This window comes from Phalacrocorax carbo (genome assembly GCF_963921805.1).
Source record: "Phalacrocorax carbo chromosome W unlocalized genomic scaffold, bPhaCar2.1 SUPER_W_unloc_2, whole genome shotgun sequence".
NCBI classification, from domain to species: Eukaryota; Metazoa; Chordata; class Aves; order Suliformes; family Phalacrocoracidae; genus Phalacrocorax; species Phalacrocorax carbo.
The window spans coordinates 1,934,549-1,956,386 of NW_026990253.1; the positions used below are offsets into that span (position 1 = coordinate 1,934,549).

The following is a 21,838-nucleotide window of genomic DNA, read 5'->3' on the forward strand; positions in this document are numbered from 1 at the left end:
TGTATTTATGATCAGAAAGAAAATCAGTGCTTCTGCTCCTCTGTCTGGGGACCTGCTCACTGGAAACTGGAGCAGCAGCTTTCCTGCAAAAACCTCCCTGAGCGTTTGTTCTTCCTTGCAGCTCACATACCTGTATCTCTAGGGTCGAGGTAGGTTTGCCATCCCACTTCCTCATGTCCTCTCCATGGTCACGCAGATAAAACCATAGGGTGCCCCATCATGTCTATCCCTTCTCTTGAGCAAAAGGACGCTTACTCCTAATGGCTGAGATACTGGTCCATACCAGTGGGGAGTAGGACATATCTTCTTTGAGTTGCTGGACCTCTCGGGATAGTTTCTCCACAGCAGAGATGAGGGAGGAAGAGATATTTTCTCCATACTCCCGGAGTTTATCAATCATCTCCACCACCGTTGATGCCTCGTCATCTTTCCAGGACATTACTGCCAGTGAGCTCCCATGCATCAATGGTGCGCTCCGTACAAACTTACGCCACATAGGTTGTGTGCGCTCGGCTTCATCTGGATCTTTGGATGACCGTTGATCGTCCAGGTCACTATAAACCACCTCAAGCACGGCTAATTCCCTCTGGTACTGGATACCTTTTCTCCATAGTTGTCCATTTTCCTAGGCAAAATACAATATCGTCCTTGAAGGGGTACCTTTCTCTCACACCGGACAGGAGTTGCCTCCAGAGGCTGAGGGCTTGTTTCCCTTTTCCAATTGCTTTGTCAATGCCCCCTTCCATAGAGAGGGATCCCAGTTGTTTGGCTTCCTTCCCCTCTAATTCCAGACTGCTGGCCCCGTTATCCCAGCATCGGAGAAACCAGGTAACAACGTGCTCACCTGAAGGACGGCCGAAATCTTTCTGTATATCCCACAACTCACTCAAGGATAGGGATTGGGTAGTTTCCGTTTCTTGTACAGGTTCTTCTTCTTCCTCCTCCTCCTCCTCCCCTAGTGATGGCCCTGGTTCTTCATCACCTCTTTCTAAACAAGTTGAATTTCTCTTCCAGGATTTCTTCTTATGTACAGGGGTGACTGATACTGGAACAGGTTGGTCTTCTGATTCAGCTGTAATGCTTGTCACCAGGGTTGGAGTAGCTGCAGTGCCTGTCCTGGGGGCTTGAGTGGCCGCAGTGCTTGTTGCTTTCCTTGTATTTGTCTTTTTAGATCCAGAGGCCTTCTCATCCCCTTTGGGGTACTGAATAGTGTTAAATAGGGCTCAATAGGCATGAGCCAGGCCCCAGCACATTGCAGTGATTTGTATCTCTCTGGAATTGCCAGGGTGACAACATACTTCCTCCAAATATTCTACTAATTTTTCAGGATTCTGCACTTGTTCAGGGGTGAAGTCCCACAACACTGGGGGTGCCCACCGTCTTAGGCATTTGCCCATACTATCCCACATACCCTGCCGCGCATAGCTATCAAGCCTTGGGGCAGATCTCTGGATGATATTCTTAAATTGCTTATTAACCTGAGACAGAACTGAAACCGTCTGCCACAGCAATACCAACAGGTATATCTTGACTACCCAAGGATGTTCAAAATACTGAAAAATTGTTGTAATGAAGGAGGAGACATTATAGAAGATGGTAGCTAAGGTGCCATTCTCTATTTCCTCCATAAAAAAACCTCTCAGAGGAGGAGGTATAATTGCTAATTGTCTCCATGAGGTGGTACCCAAAGTACAGTAACGGCTTCCATGCAAGACCCAAATAACCGATAACACTCAAGGCCAGTGTTTTAAATACAAATCTCCTAGGCAAAACATCTCTAATCACTGCAGAGCACAGCAAACTACAAAAACCAACAGCAATTTTTAGTATGTACTTCAAAATAAGCATGGTGCAGATCAGAAACTAATACTGAGAACAGATGAGCTTCTGTGACCAGAAGCTTTTATTATCGCAAACCCTGCATGCCCCATGTTGGGCATGAAAAATGACGGTCATGGTTCAGCCCCAGTCAGCAACTAAACACCACGCAGCTTCTTGCTCGCTCACCCCACTCCTGTGGGATGGGGGAAAGAATCAGAAGAGCAAAAGTAAAAAAAATAGAAAACTTGTGCATTGAGATAAGCACATTTAATAATTCCAATAAAATAATAATGATAATGATTATAATAACAATAATGATAATATAATGACAAGGAAAAGGGAGAAATGGAAAAAAACAGAAACAAACGGTACAACCGCTCACCACCTGCAGACCGATGCTGCCACTCCCTGAGCCATGATTGCTTCCTCCCTCCCACGGCCAGCTCCTCCCAGTTAACATACTGGGCATGACATTACATGATATGGAACATCCCTTTGGTCACTTTGAATCCGCTCTCTTAGCTGTGCCCCCTCCCCATCCGGCTTCTTGTGCACCCAGCAGAGCATGGGAAGCTAGAAAAGTCCTTGACTAGTACAAGCACTACCCAGCAAAAACTAAAACATCTGTGTGTTATCTCAACATTGTTTTCATGCTAAGTCCAAAGCACAGCACTATGCCAGCTGCAGTGAAGAAAGTTAACTCTGTCCCAGCTAAAACCATGACACTGTGGCAGTCACAAAAGTTAATGCAAGCACTCTGAAAAGTATACAATGTCCAGTTTTATCCAGATATAAGTTTATGAACAGAAAGAAAAAACACACCAGAAAAAACCCAATAATAAAATAAGAAACAGCTCCAGGCTCTCAAGAAGCTACAGGGCTGCACTGGGTGCACGTGAAGTTTATTATCAGTATTTCATTAACTAGGCTCTTAAAGAGAAGTCTTTACAGTTCTCCACACAGGACTCACCTTCTATTCTGTTATTCAAATTCAGGAAGGTCAGCCTTTTTTTGATATAAAGCTGAACACTCCAAAATAAATTTAAGCTACATAGACACAAAAATAATATTCAAGTAAATATTATTGTATTTATGATTTAGTTAATTTCATCCTCAGAGAGGGAAAAGTCAGCCACTGCACACAGCTCTCATCTCAATATGGCAAGCCTTCAAAACAATCCACTAAAGAGAGCATCTCCAGATATTTTGTTGACTGGTTGATGAACCTCTCTTAAAAACCTACACCCGTGCACATATCATGTCAAGACAACACAAAGGCTGAGTCAAGTTTCTGATTCCAAATACTTCCTGACTGGTCCCACCAGACATCAATAGCAAACAGGGATGGCCAGAAGAGATCTACTAATTATCCTAGCTGACTCTTCGCAACAGAGGGGGCACAGTTTATAGGCTGGTGCTCAAAGCAAGAAAACCTGAATCATGGGACGTACGCATTACACTCTCCTGCTGTTTTACTGAAAAGACCAGGTAAGCAGGCACTTTACTAAAATAAAGTCATCAGCTTACTACCTAGCTGTGTCACAGAGCTTACTTGTTGAACGTACATCAGTGACTCTGAACACCAACTACAACCCCAGCCTAAAACGCACACCTGCAATACCATCTCTCACATATGAATAAAGCCAATAGTCATTAAAGAACAATAAACATTACACCCGAAAACCAGGCTGCCTGGGCACAGGGCTTATCCTCCCCAAGATGACAATTTAGTTCATTCAAGCACATCCTACACTCATGCATTTAGGAAAAAAACCAGCGACCCAGATCACAGCCTTAGCAATCTAATAGCAGCCAAATAGCGGGGCTACCGTATGCTTCAGCAGAACCGAGGGAGTTTACTGCCGTTTAACAGCCCCACGGGCCGGGGGAAGGCAGCACGGCCGCCCCTCCGGGCGCAGTACCCGCCCAGGGCCCCTGGCCGCACCCCCTTCCCCCGCCAGAGACGCCACCTCAACTGAGGCACGTTCGGTAAGATGTCTGAAGGGCCAGCGACGGAGAAGAGATATCCCGCTCCCGCTGGGGGACTTACCAGGTAATCCATGTACCGGATGGCGCCGAGCGCCGCGCTACCGAGGAAGTCTCCGGGGTCGCGGGCGCGCGCCCGGCTGACAGCAGCGCCAGGCCACCGGGCACTCTACCGTGAGGGGGAGCAGCGCTTCCTACCACCGTCCCGCTGGGCTCAGCGGCACAGGGAGCTCAGCCGCCGCAAGGGCTAGGGGAGGCTCGACACTGTCAGAGCCGCACATTGCTGCTGTTGCCCATACCACAGCAGCCCTACATGGGGAAAGGAGGGGGGAAAAAGGAAAGAACAGCTAACCCGCAGACTGGCACCCACAACACTCAAGCGCTCACCAACAACGAAAACTACTATCCAGCTTCACCCCGCTCGACGTCACTATCAGCTGATCGCACGCGCGGGGCGCTAGGAAGGCACTCTTAAAGGCGTATGCGCCCAGCAGAGAGCAAAGAAATTGTGGTGGTGTGGGTGAGGGGTGTTGGGATGTTTTCTTTGGTTTCTTGTGGGTGTGTGGTAGGCTGTTATCGTTCACTTGCTCTGATAGGCTACCCTATCTGGCTAGGCTACCCGTGAGGGTTGAGCTCTAGTTGCTGTTCCTGTGCTGCATTTGGGGTGTTACTTATTCCAGAGCTTCTGCCTGAAGTAGAGAAAGCTGAGTAGCTGTGGAAGTTTCCTGCTGCTCCTACGTGCCAGTTTTACTTTTGTCAGTGCAAAGGTGTGGGTGCTCTGGTGGAGTAGGTGAATGCTGAGGAGGCCATGAGCAGCTGCCTGTGGGCTCTGTGGTACATGACAGGTTCATCCTGGGTGTCCAGTTTCCTTGCATAATGTGGGAAAAGACTTAACTGCTTCAAAAGGGAAATCACAAAGGCCTGTGAAGATAAATGCTGAACCCCTAACTTTAAAAACTGAAACATGCTCCAGAGAAAGCAAGACCATAGAGAGAACAAGTAGCTGCAGTCATCTGGGCATTTAGCTGGTGTTTTGAAGTGGGGTAAACTGGCTAGGTTCAACCAGAGGTCCCCTAGATCCCGTTTATTACATGGGGATTGGCAGAGAAGGAGACTGGGTCTTCCACCTAGGTGGGTCTGTTGCCTGGTCATTAGGGCTTTCCTGTGGCAGGTGAGATGAGGGTTTGAACTACTTCACATGAAGGAGTCTTCTCTGCTGTGGATAGAGGAGCAGGTGTGAATGCACAGCCTCTAGCTGTCAGCCAAAATGGAGTTATTGCTGTATTTTGTGCTGAGGCACACAAGAATAGTCATTTTTAAAGTGTAGTTGAGACCATCAGGCCAGATAGAAAGGGGGGGTGCCAAATCTTTGGGTAGAATTTGTTATATATGGCTTAAGGTTTAGAAACACAATATCCAGTGAGATGATTTAAAAAAAAAAAAAACAAACCACAGTGTAATAAAAAGAATTGCAAAAGCAGGTAAGAGGAAAGGAGTAAGTGAGGATTCAAAAACAAACAGGAATGTGTATTTGTAAGGATATTAGTAAGTAGCTGGCCTAGATTTACTATTTCTTTAGATAAGAAGTAGTAAACTGGGGGGAGGGGGGGGCGATTGCAGCTCTGATTTTTGTAACGGATTAAGGCCTGTTGCAAACAGGCTCTGTTACAAGATCCAGTCAGTGTCAGAGAGTGTTGATAAGGTATTCCCCCTGTCCTGCCCAAAAGCAGGTAGTTCTTGTCAACGGATAATTAATTTTCCTCATGTGTCTAGTCTACAAAAACCTTGCTTTCTTTGACCCTTATCACTTTACTTTGGGAATCAATGTCAAATACAGCTGTATAGCAGATTAAATTTAATTTAGATAAGTATAAATGAATTTGTTTTGTTTGAATCATTAAGACGTTTGCTAATTTTAGCATTTTAATATCTAAGGAGTAGAAGAAGGGCTTGGCCCTTCCTGCTAGTCAGTATTCTGACTGTTTTCCTTATAGTTACAGCCATTGCTGGCAACTTTCTGCTGATCACAGGATGCCCTTCTGACAGTGGGAACTACAGGGTGAACAGAGGTGGCACCTCTCACTAATGTAACAAAGGTGATGCAAGAAACTCAGATTTCATCTTTCTTCTTCTGTCATTGCATGTAATTTTTTTTTAATATTTTGCATTGCTTTTCCCTTAACCTTTAAAACCCTTCATTTTTTCTTTTTAGCAGTAGTAATACATCACTCTTGAGACTTGCTGCCTTTATGTGCTTCTCTAAATGAAGGGTGACTGGAAGAGAATCTAAAGGAGAACATCAAGAACAAGCAGAGATTTTGGAAGTGTTTCCTATGAGACTAGAGTACTGGGAAAGAACTGGGAATTATATCTTCTAGAGCTGATTGAGGGGAAAATGGAACCCATATGTAGACAGTTACTGCAAAGAGGATGTGGTGATGGGAGAAGTGATTGGTTTGCACTGCAGCAAGGGAGGTTTAGGTCAGGCACTGGAAAATACTTTAATGGTAAGGATAATAAAGCATGGAAAGACATCGCTACCAGAAGTGGTAAAACTTCTGTGAGAAAATTTCTGTGACCAATTAAGGAGAGTTGGCAAGAGAAAATAGCCTTAAATTGTCCTTGTGTAACACGTGACCATATATGGGTAAAAAGTGTTAGGGTATTTCATCTCTAAAGACCACCAAGGACCCCCAAAGAGAGGGAGGCATGCACAGAAGAATCTGAAGCAGAGCCAAGAAGAGTGACTTAATGCCATTATGCAACCTATGTAGATTAGAATGAATATGTATTAGATAGGCAGAATATGTATGGACAAATCTGCTTTTCAGACACCAAATTTTGGTGACCCAGATGGGACAGCTGTGAAGCCTTGCCCGGATCATCTTGCCAGTTGTCGGTGGGGAAAAGCTGCTCTTTGGACTCCAAGCGCTCACCGACCTGTTGTTCAGAGGACTCCATGAGTAATCTCCCCATCTAGAGTGAGTAAGCGACTCAAAGGTGCAACACATGACAAAAAGACGTTGCATGAAGCAATAGGTAAAGATAAATGTTTAAGTCTTGTGCGTTTTTGGGTAGCGATGACTGGAGTGCATGAAGCAATAGGTAAAGGTAAAACAGTAAAAGTGTTTTTTAAACTTTGTGTATGGATGGTGACAACTGGAGTGTGTGAAAGTGTGGTTGGTAAAAATGTTCTTTTTGGATAACATTATGGGAGCAGGACAATCTGCGGAGGTTTCCCCTTGCTCCCCATTAGGATGCATCTTGAAACATTAGAATAAGTATGGTGGGGATCCTCTAACAAAAAGGAAATTAAAAGAATATTGTGCTCAATGGTGGCCAAAGTATAAATTGGAGGATGAGGAAAAATGTCCAGAAATGGGGTCTTTGAATTAAAATACAGTCTTACAACGTATGTTGTTTTGCAACAGGCAGGATAAATGGGATGAAATCCCGTATATGGATTTCTTTACTTTAAGAAATTATCATGAAACAAGGAAGAAATGTTAATCGATGATATCTGATTTGAATGTACTAATGATGATGGATGACATGAAAAAAAAAAGCCTTCGTGGTGGTGTTCTGCTTGTAGCTTAGGAAAAAGATGTTTAAAACTGGAAGATGAGGCAAATAAAATGACTTTTACCACCTTGTTTGTAGGACAGTTGGCACCTGATATTAGGAGGAAATTACACAAAGTATATGGAATGTTGGGAATGACCATATCTCAGTTAATTGAAATTGCATATAAAGTCTGTAATAATAGGAAGTTGAAAAGAAAGAAAGTGAAAAAGAAAAATTAAAAGCTAGAAGACAAAAAGAAATTTCTAGTTGACACAGGAGCAACCTACTCTGTATTGAATAGTTGCAAGGCACCCATGAGTAAATATTATATGGCCATGGTTGGCGCAATGGGAAAGCAGGAGGTTAGACCCTTTTTCCAACTGACTAAATGTAAAATTGGCAACAAGATGTTTGAACATGAATTTTTATACATGCCAGAATGCCTGATACCTCTAAGGGGAAGGGACTTGTTAAATAAATTAGGGGCGCAGATAAGCTTTGACAAAAATAAAATAAGAGTCTATATCCCGCAAAATAATGCCTGGGAAGCACAAATACATATATTACAGGAATTGCTTGAGACAGTGGAAGACAAGGAGAAGGAGGGACCAAGTAACCCGTTTTCAGAGATAGAAAATGCTGTAACCCCTTTTGTATGGGCAACCAAGAGACCTGGAAGAGCCAAATCGGCCAAACTGGTAAAAATATAATTAAAGCAGGAAGATAAACCGGTAAGATGAAAACAATATCCCATAAAAATGGAGGCCTGTATTGGACTGGAGCCTATAACTAATAACTTTCTAACTGTTACAAGAATGTCAATCAGGATATAGTATTCCGATTTTGCCTGTTAAAAAGCTCCATTCACAGGAATACTGTTTAGAATGAATATGTATTCTATAAGCAGAATATGTATGGACTTATTGTAGAAATATAATTAGGTAGCCGGCTTCAGTGTGCTTGATTTGTGGAAAACCACCGAGCACCCAGCCTTGCACAACCCTGAAATAAATTAGCAATGTCTCTCCTGAGTGTGTGATTATTGATCATTACATACTGGGTGATGAACCCGCCCAGTTCCAATCCAACAGTTCCAAAAAGTAAAGTGAGCTTCTTCAGAGAAGCGTGAGTGTATCTGCAGTTGAATCCTGTTGCAAAAATTATTTCTGGAAAACTTGTATGAAAAATAATCAATCTTGGACTTTTGTTAATTAGGGTTTGACCCTGAGACATGCTGAGCACAATATTTAATCATCTATTGTTTGTTAGTGCAATTTACTGAGTTTGAATATTTTAACCTATGAATACCACCTGCCAAATTCAAGGTTTTACAGCACTAGCAGTCAACAAACTCTGAAGATGGAATTGACATAAAATTGATTTGTTCATTAGCAGATACTAGCAAAATGACAATTCAAAACCTAAAGGAGCAATACCAGTGAACATGCCTATTTCCAAACATATCTGAAAGGAATTAGTAGGGTGTGGTTTTTTTTCAGAACTGTGTAGTCAACCATATAGATACAAGTTTTCCAGAAGCATTATGTTGGAAAACAACTTGAGGGACAGGCATACTTTAGTATAACTTTTAGTCATACCGCTTTAATTTCTGGTCTCATCAGTTAAAAAGATTCTGGGAAAGATAATACTTGTATAGAAGTTCTGTAGAAAGCAGTGCTATTCATTCAGCAGCAATACATAGGAACAGTATGACCAGTGTTCCTGCATCATGGTTTGAATGACCTAAACACTGGATGTTTTATAAAAGGTGCCCTAAAGCTAAGAGACCTAGCAGTATATCAGTTATTGAGGCAATCTAAGCGATTTTGCCACATTATAATAGTTTCATTCAGTAAGAGAACAAAGTGGGTGGTGTGTTTTTTCTCCTCCTGCTCCTTTTTAATAACCTTAGGTGAAAGGCAACTGACTTCTGTTTATTAGCAAGAAGGTAGTTGTACTAATCTTCAGGGTTTTACTGCTGTAAGGTGCCCAGATAGCTCTGTTTAAGAAGCTTAATTACAGAATAAATATTACTCTTCTAATTAAAGTTGAGAATCAGAGATAAAGCATTCAATATCTCTGAAAGTACTCAAAGAGACTACCTTACTCATACTGTGTTATGTTTCAACATTCAGTCTTCCATGGTACAAGGCTGTTAATGAGGGCATACACAAACTCTCATTTTGGCAAGACATAGGACAGTTAGCAGCAGGAAAGCAAAACATTGTAACATGTATAGCTTCATGTTAATACCACATCCTTACTCTGGAGTAATAAATATCTGTGGAGAAAAGCCTCACATAAAAATATGGACCACTTTGACTCAGGATACTCATACAATAATGAAAATGCTCCCAAGTGCTACAAAATTCCTTTATTGGCCATAGCTAGAAATTTAGAATCAGATGCCATAATAGATAAAAATTCTGCTTAGTTCAATAGGACAAATGATGTGACAAAAGTCTTCTACTTCACTGACAGAATAGACAAGAAGCTAGAGATAAGAAGTAAGACTAGTTAGAGGAGTTCTGAGGTGTGGAATAAGTGAATGTGCCTCCTGTGACAGCACCGGAGATCTCATCACCCTTGTTGGATGCAAGCCGTGGGATAGATAAACAACCCAAAAAACCACAGAACTGAAACCTTGATATGCGGGACAGGAGTTCAGGGGCACAGCTGGAGCACCGAAGCAGGAGAGCGTGCTTATCTATGTTTATACCATATATGGAGCTAATGTGATAGAACATATTCAGAGGCGGAGAGAAGGGAAAAATACTAGCTCAGGAAGCAGACTATATTAAGGCTGATCTCTTGCTAATAAATGGCTTTGCTTGTCCATGAATACGGAGTCCATGTTGTGAATTACCACAAATGGTGCCCCATGTGAGGAGCGACAAATCAACCTAAGAAGGTGAACCAGTGGCGAGCCCCACAGGACTGAAGTGCTGCCGAAAGGAAGCAGGAGCCGGCTGCAATCCCTCATCGACTGAGGTGAGCTGTGGGGAACTATGGGGAGTAATATATTGTCTGAGGAGAAGGCAGTACTGAGCCTAATGGAGGGACTCCTATGAAAGCACAAGGCTGATATCGACCCGCAGTCATTAAAGAGAATTTTGAAGTGGGTGTCGATAAATGTGAGGGGGTCGATGCAGTTAACATTTTTAACTTGGAAACTTGGGATGAAGCAGGAGTTAATAGAATCATGGAATCGTTAAGGTTGGAAAAGATCCTTAAGATCATCGAGTCCAACTGGTAACCTATCACTGCCAAGTCCACCACTAAACCATATCCTCAAGCACCACGTCTACCCTTCTTTTAAATACCTCCAGGGATGGAGACTCAACCACCTCCCTGGGCAGCCTGTTCCAATGCCTGACAACCCTTTCGGTGAAGAAGTTTTTCCTAATATCCAACCTAAACTTCCCCGGCGCAGCTTAAGGCCATTTCCTCTCGTCCTATTGCTTGTTACTAGGGAGAAGAGACTGACCCCCGCCTCGCTACAACCTCCTTTCAGGTAGTTGTAGAGAGTGATAAGGTCTCCCCTCAGCCTCCTCTTCTCCAGACTAAACAACCCCAGTTCCCTCAGCTACTCCTCATAAGACTTGTTCTCTAGACCCTTCACCAACTTCGTTGCCCTTCTCTGGACACACTCCAGCACCTCAAAGTCCTTCTTGTAGTGAGGGGCCCAAAACTGCACACAGTACTCGAGGTGCGGCCTCACCAGTGCTGAGAACAGGGGCACTATCACCTCCCTGCTCCTGCTGGCCACACTATTCCTGATACAAGCCAGGATGCCATTGGCTGCCTTGGCTGCCTGAGCACACTGCTGGCTCATGTTTGGCTGGCCCCCAGGTCCTTTTCCTCAGGCAGCTCTCCAGCCCCTCCTCCCCAAGCCTGTAGCATTGCATGGGGTTGTTGTGACCCAAGTGCAGAACCCAGCACTTAGCCTTGTTGAATCTCATACCATTGGCTCCGGCCCAATGATCCAGCCTGTCCAGGTCCCTCTGTAGGGCCTTCCTGCCCTCCAGCAGATCGACACTTCCACCCAGCTTGGTGTCATCTGCAAACTTACTGAGGGTGCACTCGATCCCCTCATCCAGATCATCAATGAAGATATTGAACAGGACTGGAGGACTGGCCCCAACACTGAGCCCTGGGGAACACCACTCGTGACTGGGATAGAGCAACAAGGTCGGATAAAATTGCGGCAGAGCTCTTAACTCCCTGGAGACAAATATTAGAGCTTATGCACAAGCAGGAAGCTAGTTACCGAGATGCTGGAGAGTGTGAGTCTGCTGCTCCCCTTGACACCGCCCTACCCACTGCCCCCCCAATGCCAGCTAAATCCAAGGTCCCAGAAAAAAGGAAAGGCACCCAATGTAAGACTCAAGTTTACCTAGGGTTCTTGATTCTGGACCCATTGACCCAGAGAAAGAACCTGATTTGTACCCCCCTGACCCACATGATCAATGGCAAGTGATCTGTAGAGAGGCATTAGCCGCTGGGGATCATGAGCTGGCTGCGAACATCATAGCCCCTGTCATCTATGATCCCAATCAACAACCGAGATGGGAAGGACTTAACTTTTCCATTATTAAGGAAATGTGACGAGGAATAATAGAATATGGACTGGGATACCCATATTCAAGGAACATGTTGGGGTCAATCATGAAATCTTTTATCCTGGTGCACCATGGTTGTAAAACACTGGCACAACGGCTTCTGACACCCACACAATTCATGTTATAGGAAGCTGCGTGGAAGCAAGTGTTAGAACAGCGCCAATTAGAATATATGGGCTGTCCAGTAGGGTATCCTGCTAGAGTTATGACCCTCAATCATCTCATGGGGACAGGGGAGTAGTAACCTCCTCATTACCATGTTTGGGAGATTCCCCTTCCCGTTTTAAACGATGTTGAAGATGATGCCTACAAAGCATTTTTAACAATCCCAGATGTAGGGAAGCCCCAATGATCATTTACAGAAATCAAACAGGGGGCTAAAGAGCCATACATGTCATTTATCGATCACCTCTGCAAATGTTTCGATAAACCGATCCAGCATGAGGAAGTCAGGGACATCCTCTTGATGAAGTTGGCGGTAGAAAATGCTAATGCCAATTGCCGCCACGTGCTAAATACATTACAAAATCCCAGCCTTATAAAAATGATTGAGGCATGTAATAGAGTTGGGTCAACAGAATGCAAATATGAAGCCATGGCAGCTGCTTTTGCAGCAGTCAAATTAGGATCTCAGAATTGTTTTGCGTCTGGCCACCTCAAGAAAAAACTGTCCAAATACAAATTGAATGCCATCTCCTAATGTGTGTCCGAGGTGTAGAAAGGGACAGCATTACGCGAATCAATGCTGGTCTAAATATGATAAAGATGGGAAGCCAATCTCAGGAAACCGACCACAGAGCGTGCCCTGGCACTGCGCAAAGACACAAGTAGGTCCGCGACCAGCATCCCCACAAGCGCTACCCACTTACGCGCCAGTACCTGGGGGAGCGCCGGAGTGGACCTGGTAGCCTCCAGATGAATAACCTTAGAAACATCTGCGGTCCATTTAATCCCTACTGGAGTCTTTGGACCCCTTGGTCAACAATGAAGTGCTCTCCTATTGGGGTGCTCGTCTACAACCCTGCAAGGACTATTTGTTTTACCCGGCGTTATTCATTCAGATTACTCTGGTGAAATCAAAATTATGGCCTGGACTCCTACCTGACCTTGCACTATTGTGCAAGGCTCATGAATAGCCCAGTTAGTCTACTTTAATGCTCATCCCCCACAAACTACTAACACAGTGCGAGGGTGTCAAGGCTTTGGATCAACAGGAGCCCCACATATTTTGTGGGCCCAAACAGTGCGTGCCATGCGCCCCATGCTGCACTGTACCCTGACGACAAAAGACAAGAAATCTATCCGATTAGCCAGTATTATTGACACTGGTGCTGATGTCACCGTCGTCTCTAAAGAACTGTGGCCCAAAGCCTGGCCTCTGGTGCAAATTGGGTCAAATTTATTCTGAGGGCCACTGCGGCGCAAGTCACCTTAAAATTGACATGGACAACACAAACTCCGGTATGGGTGGAACAGTGGCCCCTGCCTGTTGTCAAATTGTGCCATTTACACAAATTAGTTGACAAACAATTACGTGCAGGACTGTCCTGATTTCAGCTGGGCTAGAGTTAAATTTCTTCATAGTAGCTAGTATGGGGCTATGTTTTGGATTTTTGCTGGAAACTGGTGATAATAGTTGTTGCTAAGTAGTGCTTACACTGGTCAAGGACTTTTTCAGCTCCCCATGCTCTGCCAGGTACACAAGAAGCTGGGAGGGGACACAGCCAGGACAGCTGACCCCAACTGACCAAAGGGATATTCCATACCATATGACATCATGCTCAGTATATAAAGCTGGGGAAGAAAGAGGAAGGGGGGGGACGTTTGGAGAATGGCGTTTGTCTTCCCAAGTAACCGTTACGCGTGATGGAGCCCTGCTTTCCTGGAGATGGCTGAACACCTGCCTGCCCATGGGAAGTAGTTTTGCTTTGCTTCTGCGTGCAGCTTTTGCTTTACCTATTAAACTGTCTTTATCTCAAACCATGAGTTGCCTCACTTTTACTCTTCCAATTCTCTCCCCCTGTCCCACCAGGGGGGAGTGAGCGAGCGGCTGTGTGGTGCTTGGTTGCTGACTGGGGCTAAACCATGACTAGGACACATAGTACCTACCACTAGTCCATGGAATTCACCTGTATTTGTCATTCAGAAGAAAAATGGTAAATGGCATCTCTTACATGACCTAAGGAAAATTAATGCTGTAATGGAGGATATGGGTGCACTACAACCAGGCATGCCGTCACCTGCCATGATCCCCTGCAATTGTCATCTTACTATTATTGATTTAAAAGACTGTTTCTTTACAGTTCCTTTGCATCCTAACGATGCCCCTAAATTTGTGTTTTCAGTCCCTTCCATTAATATTAGTGAGCCCCACAAACACTATCATTGGGTAGTGTTGCTATAAGGCATGAAAAATAGCCCTACGATATGTCAGTGGTTTGCAGCGAAAGCCCTATCCCCAGTATGTGAACAATTTGCTGAAGCACTTATCTATCGCTCTATGGATGATATCCTTATAGCTGCAGAATCTGATGAATATATGCAAATGACCTTAGCGTTTGCATCCCACCAAATAAAGCAGGCCGGTCTGCAAATTGCACCAGAGAAGATTCAACAGGCAAGCCCATGGCAGTATTTAGGGTGGAGAATAACAGAACAAAAAATCAGGCCACAACATGTAAAAATCCAAACTAATGTCAAGACACTCCATGATTTACAAAAACTCTTAGGTACTATTAATTGGGTTCGACCTCTGTTAGGTATTATGAATCATGAATTAAGCCCTTTATTTTCTCTATTGAAAGGCAACCCTGAGCTTTTGTCACCTTGTGTTTTGAGCCCCGAAGCGCTGGTGGCACTTACAAAAGGTTTCTGACGCTATTGCTTCGCGTCAAGCAGATCGCGCCTGTCCTGAATTACCCTTTCAACTAGTCATCTTGAATCCATCTACCCAGCCATATGCACTGCTTTATCTGTGGGATGTAACACACAATGACCCCTTAGTGATAATCGAATGGATATTTCTTGCTAATCAGTTACATAAGACCGTCGTGACGCATCCTGAAAGCTTTGCCCTGCTAATTATAAAAGGACGACAATGACTCAGAGTATTAGCAGGGCAAGATATTGCCAGAATCATTGTACCAGTGTCGTCACATATGTTACAGTATTTGATGCAAACCTCTCTAGACTTTCAAACAGCTTTAGTACACTTTCCCGGACAGCTAGATCAAACGCTTTACCTGTGCCTTTGCATCCTTAGGTATCCCGCGTATAATTAAGACCGATAATGGCCCAGCCTACATCTCACATTGTCTACTAACCTTTTTTCAAGATTGGGGGGTGAAACACATCACAGGTATTCCTCACTCCCCCACAGGGCAAGCCATCGTTGAACGAGCACATAACACCTTAAAACGCATGTTGTTACAACAAAGCGGGGGAGCTGGAACCTTCACTCCACAAGAGCGTTTAGCAAAAGCACTGTATGTCCTTAACTTTTTGAATTTTTCTAGTACAGCTCCCCCCATTAGATGACACTGTCTCTCTCTGCAAACAGACCGGCAGAGCATTGAAGGAAAGGCACAGGTCCTCATACGAAATTTAGAATCCAGGATAATGGAGGATCCCTTCCCCCAAATAACATGGGGGAGAGGTTATGCTTGTGTCTCCACAGGGTCAGGACCTCGCTGGATCCCAGCCCATTGTGTTCAGCCATATCGGTATCAACCCTCAACAGAAAATTCCACATTGGAAGAGCCAAACCCTATTGAAGGAAAATGAAGATGCTCTGTTTGTTGATTGTATTTATAATCTGTTCAGGTAACGGGGTATGTTCTTGGCCAGGGTTACCCAAGCTGCCATCATCTAACAATGTTTGGGTAACACTGGTGAAAGCCATAAACCAAGACTCTTTCATTCTGGATCTATTCACAAAAGTATTCAGCAGCCAGAGGAAAAAACCCTGCAGAAACCGCAAATAGATAAGGATTGGAGTTGACTTGCTCAACTCGTTAGTAGGCTACGTCTGGGCAGATGGGTAAAAAAACCTTGTGAAGTATGTAATCTTTTGCATTGGAATGTTTTTTGTGGATTGTTATCTGTATCCCATGCTTATTACAATGCTTACAATGTTTAATAGATAAATCTCTGAAAACCATATTGGTAGTTGAAAAAGAAGGGGGAATTGTGGAGTAAGTGAATGTGGCCTTCCGTGACAGCACCGGAGATCTCATCACCCTTGTTGGATGCAAGCCGTGGGATAGATAAACAACCCACACAAAAACACAGAACTGAGACCTTGATATGTGGGACAGAAGGTCAGGGGCACAGCTGGAGCACCAAAGCAGGAGAGCGTGCTTATCTATGTTTATACCATATATGGAGCTAATGTGATAGAACACATTCAGAGGTGGAGAGAAGGGAAAAATACTAGCTCAGGAAGCAGACTATATTAAGGCTGATCTCTTGCTAATAAATGGCTTTGCTTGTCCATGAATACGGAGTCCGTGTCGTGAATTGCCACACTGAGGTTTGGCAGCTTGAAAACAGATGGAATAAAAAGATACGAATGGTCTAATGGTAATAGATTTCTAAGTATAAATATTAACAGTAAATATGTTTGGCCAACTGTCACCAAAATTATTTCCTAGAAAGCTCCAGAAGGGCATAAAAATAGAATAAGAACTGGGCACAGAACTCAAAGAATGGATTTTTCATAAGGAGAGTTTGACTATTAAATAGAGGCCAAGAGCAGTCAGCAGCTGCATTTGCAGCTCTAATTTCGGTAGATGACTTGGACCTTGCTGCTAAACAAACTCATGTAACTTACTGGGGAAAGAAAAAACTGCTCTGAGTAAATAAAACTTGAAGAAATTTGCAACTCTACCCGATATATTGACAAATGTCAACATGCAGAGGTACCTACAAATGTGAATGAGTGCTATCGGAGAAGCAAGATGTCTCAGTCAAAAATCTCCCTTTTTCTCTGTACTCTAACACTTTGTTATCTTCTAGCATTACAGTCACTGTCTGTGCTATGGTTAGATATTTTTCCTACAAAAGACTCTGTGGTTATGAAGCAAGCCAGCAGATTTTGAAAAGGATTTTTCACCTGTTGTCATGGTTTAGCCTCAGTCGGCAAATAAACACCACGCAGCTGCTCGCTCACTCCCCCCACCCCCGTGGGATGGGGGAGAGAATCAGAAGAGCAAAAGCACACAAAAAAATCCCACCAAAAAACAAAACCAAACAAACTTGTGGGTTGAGATAAGAACAGTTTAATAATTACAATAATTATAATGATTGTGATAATAACAATAATAATAATATAAGGAAAAGGGAAAAATGGGAAAAAAACCAGAAACACAGACGACAAATGAGCTCATGGATGGGAATCAGGGAGTCTCGGTTGGTGCGATATTGCCACCGGTGCACTGTTGTTGTGGCAATCGGCACCTGTTTTTCTTCGACCTTCAGCAACCCCACAACAGAAGGGTCCTTCGAGAGGCCAGACAAGGTAGACAGCTGTTCAATTCTCTCCGTCTCCAAGGCGGCTATACCAAAAGCCTACTTGTACCCTTTTGGGTCCTTGAAATACCCTCTCCTGAGATACTCTATGCCAAGGATGCACGGAGCCTTGGGGCCAGTCACAATAGGGTGCTTTTGCCACTCATTCCCAGTTAGGCTCACTTCGGCCTCCAATACAGTTAGCTCTTGGGATCCCCCTGTCACTCCAGCAATACTGATGGGTTCTGCCCCTATATAGTTTGATGGCATTAAGGTGCACTGTGCACCAGTGTCCACTAAAGCTTTATACTCCTGAGGGTCCCTGGATGCAGGCGGGGCCCCTCTAGTCACGATCATGGCATTCAGAACTCACTTCCTGTAAATGTGAATCAAGAGTCTCTCTATTACGCTTAGAAAGAAAATCAGCACTTCTCCTCTGTCTGGGGATCTGCTCACTGGAAATTGGAGCAGCAGCTTTCCTGGAAGAGCCTCCCTGAGTGACTGTTCTTCCTTGCAGTTCACGTACCTGTGCCTCTAGGGTCGAGGTAGGCTTGCCATCCCACCTCATCATGTCCTCTCCGTGGTCACACAGGTAGAACCATAGGGTGGCCCATGGTGCGTATCCTCTCCTTTGAGCAAAAGGATGCTTATTCCTAACAGCTGAGACAGTACTCCGTAGGGGTGGGGAGCAGGACATATCTTCTTTGAGTTGCTGGACCTCTTGGGATAGTTTCTCCACATCAGAGATGAGGGACAAAGAGATATTTGCTTCGTAATCCCGGAGTTTATCAATCACCTCCACCACTATTGGTGCCTCGTCATCTCTCCAGGACATTTCTGACAATGAGTTTGCATGTGAAGATGGTGCGCTCTGTACAAACTTACGCCACATGGGTCATGTGCACTCGGCTTCATCTGGATCTTTGGATGACTGTTAATCATCTAGGTCACCATAAATCATTTCAAGCACAGCTAATTCCCTTAGATATTAGATGCCTTTCTCCATAGTTGTCCATTTTCCTAGGTGATATGTAGCATCTTCTTTGAAGGGATACCTTTCTCTCTACACCGGACAGGAGTTGCCTCCAGAGGCTGAGGGCTTTTGTTCTTTTTCCAACTGCTTTGTCAATGCCCCCTTCCCTAGAGAGGGATCCCGGTTGTTTGGCTTCCTTCCCCTCTAATTCCAGGCTACTGGCCCCATTATCCCAGCATTGGAGCAGCCAGGTGACAATTTGCTCCCCTAGACGAAATTTTTTTGCTTATCTCACAACTCACTCAAGGACAGGGATCGGGTGGTCTCCATTTCATTTATGACTTCTTCCTTCTCTCTTCATGATGGCCCTGCTTCTTCTTCATCCCTTTCTGGAAGAGTTGACGTCCGCTTCCAATATTTCGTCTTGTGTATGGGGGTGACTGATAGTGGCATGGGTTGATTCTCTGAGTCAGCTCCAGAACTTGTCGTGGGGGTTAGAGTAGCCACAGTACTTGTCCTGGGGGTTTCAGTAGCCACAGTGCCTGTCCCTTTGCCTTTCAGTCCAGAGACATTCTCTTCCCCTTGGGAGCACTGAATACTGTTGAGCAGGGCTCGGTATGCATGGGCCAGGCACCAGCATGTGTCAGTTATCTGTGTCTCTCTGGAGTTCCCAGGGTAACAACATACTGTCTCCAAATATTCTACTACTTTTACAGGATTCTGCACTTGTTCAGGGGTGAAACTCCAAAACACTGGGGGTGCCCACTGCCCAAGGTATTTGCCCATGCTATCCCACATGCCCTGCCACTCGTAACTATCAAGCCTTGGGGCAGATTTATGGGTGATATTCTTAAGTTGCTTAGTCAAAACCAAAACAACATGCCCAAAAACTAACAATAAGTATACCTTAACTACCCAAGGATGTTCAAGATACAAAAAGGTTGTTGTAATAAAGGCGGAGACATCATAGAACAAAGTTGCAAAGGTACCATTCTGTATTTCCTCCATATAAAATCTCTCAGAGGAGGAGGTCTAATTGCTAATTGCCTCAACAAGGTGGTATCCGAAGTACAGTAACGGTTTCAGCAAAAACCCCAAATACCAGATAAAGCTGAAACCCAATGTTTGTGTAACAAAGCTCTTAGGCAAAACATTACTAATCACAGCAGACTAAACAAACCAACACCAGTCTTTAACACAAACTGCAAAAATGAGAACATGGTGCCGCGACCAGCACCTATTATTGTCTCGAGCCCCACGTTGGGCACCAAAGATGAGTGTTGTAGTTTAGCCAGCAACTCAGCCCCACACAGCTGCTTGCTCACTCCCCCACCAGTGGGACAGGAGAGAGAATCAGAAGTATAAAGCTGATGGGTTGAGATAAGAACAGTTTAATAATTAAAATAAAACAACAACAAAAATGCAATGGAAAGGAAAACAATGAGAGGCGCAAAACCCGAGGGAGAAGGGGAATGAACTACCATAACAAACCACACATGACACAGCCACTCACCACCCATCAACCCAACACCACCAGTCCATGGGCTGCAACTGCCCCCATTAATATACTGGTCATGGTGTCACATGGTATGGAATGAACATCCCATTGGTCAGTTGTCGTCAGCTACCCTGGCTGTGGCCCCGCCCCTCCCAGCCTCCTGCCAACACAGCAGAGGGCGGGAAGCTGGAAAGGTCTCCAACCACCACAGGCACCACAGTGAAGAGAATTAACCCCTTCTCAGCCAAAACTAGCACAACAGTACTACCAGTTTGGGCTGAGATGATTTAGAAATGAAAAAGTATCATATGCAATTGCCAGTCTGCTCAGCAATATAATCTATTGACTCATCTATTCAAATTTCTTCATGCAAATCTTCTTGCATTGCTTTACCAACAGTAACATTTTTGTGGTACAGGGAAGAGTAAATAACCTATATAAAATCAACGGTAATATTGCAATCATTTTATTCATATCCCATAGGTTTAAATTAATTATGAATTGAAATGATACTAAATTTATATCAGTGTAACTACAGTCAGAACCTGGTTTCTACTTACTTCTGACCATTTTTTACCATTAATCTTTGCTCTTAGACTGCTTGCTGTAATTTTCACAGAATCACAGGTTGGAATTAAGGTTACTAAAAGGACAGATAAATATTTCAGGAAACAAGAAAATGGAGGAGAACAGGTATCATGGTTTCAGCTGGAATAGAGATAATTTTCTTCACTGCAGCTGGACTGCACTCCCCCATTCCACTGCCCAGAACACTATCCTGGGTCTTGAAAAACAAGCCCTGTGGCGACATGGCACCCCAGAGAGAATTGAGTCAGAAAATGGGACTCATTTCCAAAATAACCTCATAGACAGCTGGGCCAAAGAGCATGGTATTGAGTGGGTGTATCACATCCCCTATCACGCACCAGCCTCTGGGAAAATTGAATGGTACAATGGACTGTTAAAAACTACGCTAAAAGAGCAATGTGGGGTGGAACATTCAAACACTGGGATACACATTTAGCAAAAGCCTCCTGGTTAGTCAACACTAGGGCATCTGCCAATCAAGCTGGCCCTGCCCAGTGAGAACCCTTACATACTGTGGAAGGGTACAGAGTCCCTGTAGTGCACGTGAAAAGTATGCTGGGCAAAACAATCTGGGTTCTTCCTGGCTCAGGCAAAGGTAAACACATTTTTGGGATTGCTTTTGCTCAAGGACCTGGGTGCACTTGGTGGGTGATGCAGGAGGATGGAGAAATCTGATATGTGCCTCAAGGGGATTTGTTTTTGGGCGAAAACAGCCAATGAACTGAATGGCATAATGCAAACTGTGATTCTGAGTGTGATCTCTGTGTTGTATCAGTGATATCATAGTAGAAACCTCCCAATCCATGGAAGATGAACTTTGATGAAACAAGCAAAGTGCAACAGCGATGCAACGAAGACTGACTTGGTATGCAGCAACCCAATGCCACACACACACCATCTCTCCCGCCCTGAAAGACTAATACGACAGATGGAGCCCAGAGTGATGGACTGGGTGAACTCAATGGACACTTTTATGGACATTTTACAGGGAAGGTCCATAAACTAAGGGAATGATGTCTATTATGTCAAAGGATGGGAAGGAGAGGGGTGGTGGTTGGTAAGGTTGTATTGGATGGTATGGGACCTAGGCATGGTGTAAATGGTATGGAATAAAGGGTGGAGAATGTGCTGGTTTTGGCTGGGATAGTTAATTCTCTTCACTGTAGTGCCTGTAGTAGTCAGGGACCTTTCCAGCTTCCGATGCTCTGCCAGGTGGGCAGGAGGCTGGGAGGGGCGGAGCCATGGCCAGGGCAGCTGACCCCAACTGGCCAATGGGAT

At 44.4% G+C, this 21,838-nt stretch overlaps 1 long non-coding RNA gene across 1 annotated transcript; it reads left to right on the forward strand.

Annotated features, from left to right (window-relative positions):
* Positions 1-3,784: 3,784 nt before the first annotated feature.
* Positions 3,785-21,501, forward strand: LOC135310844 (uncharacterized). The gene is made up of 4 exons (XR_010370824.1): positions 3,785-3,874; positions 5,802-5,903; positions 6,020-10,362; positions 21,336-21,501. It is a non-coding gene; the product is annotated as an uncharacterized LOC135310844 (long non-coding RNA).
* Positions 21,502-21,838: the final 337 nt, after the last annotated feature.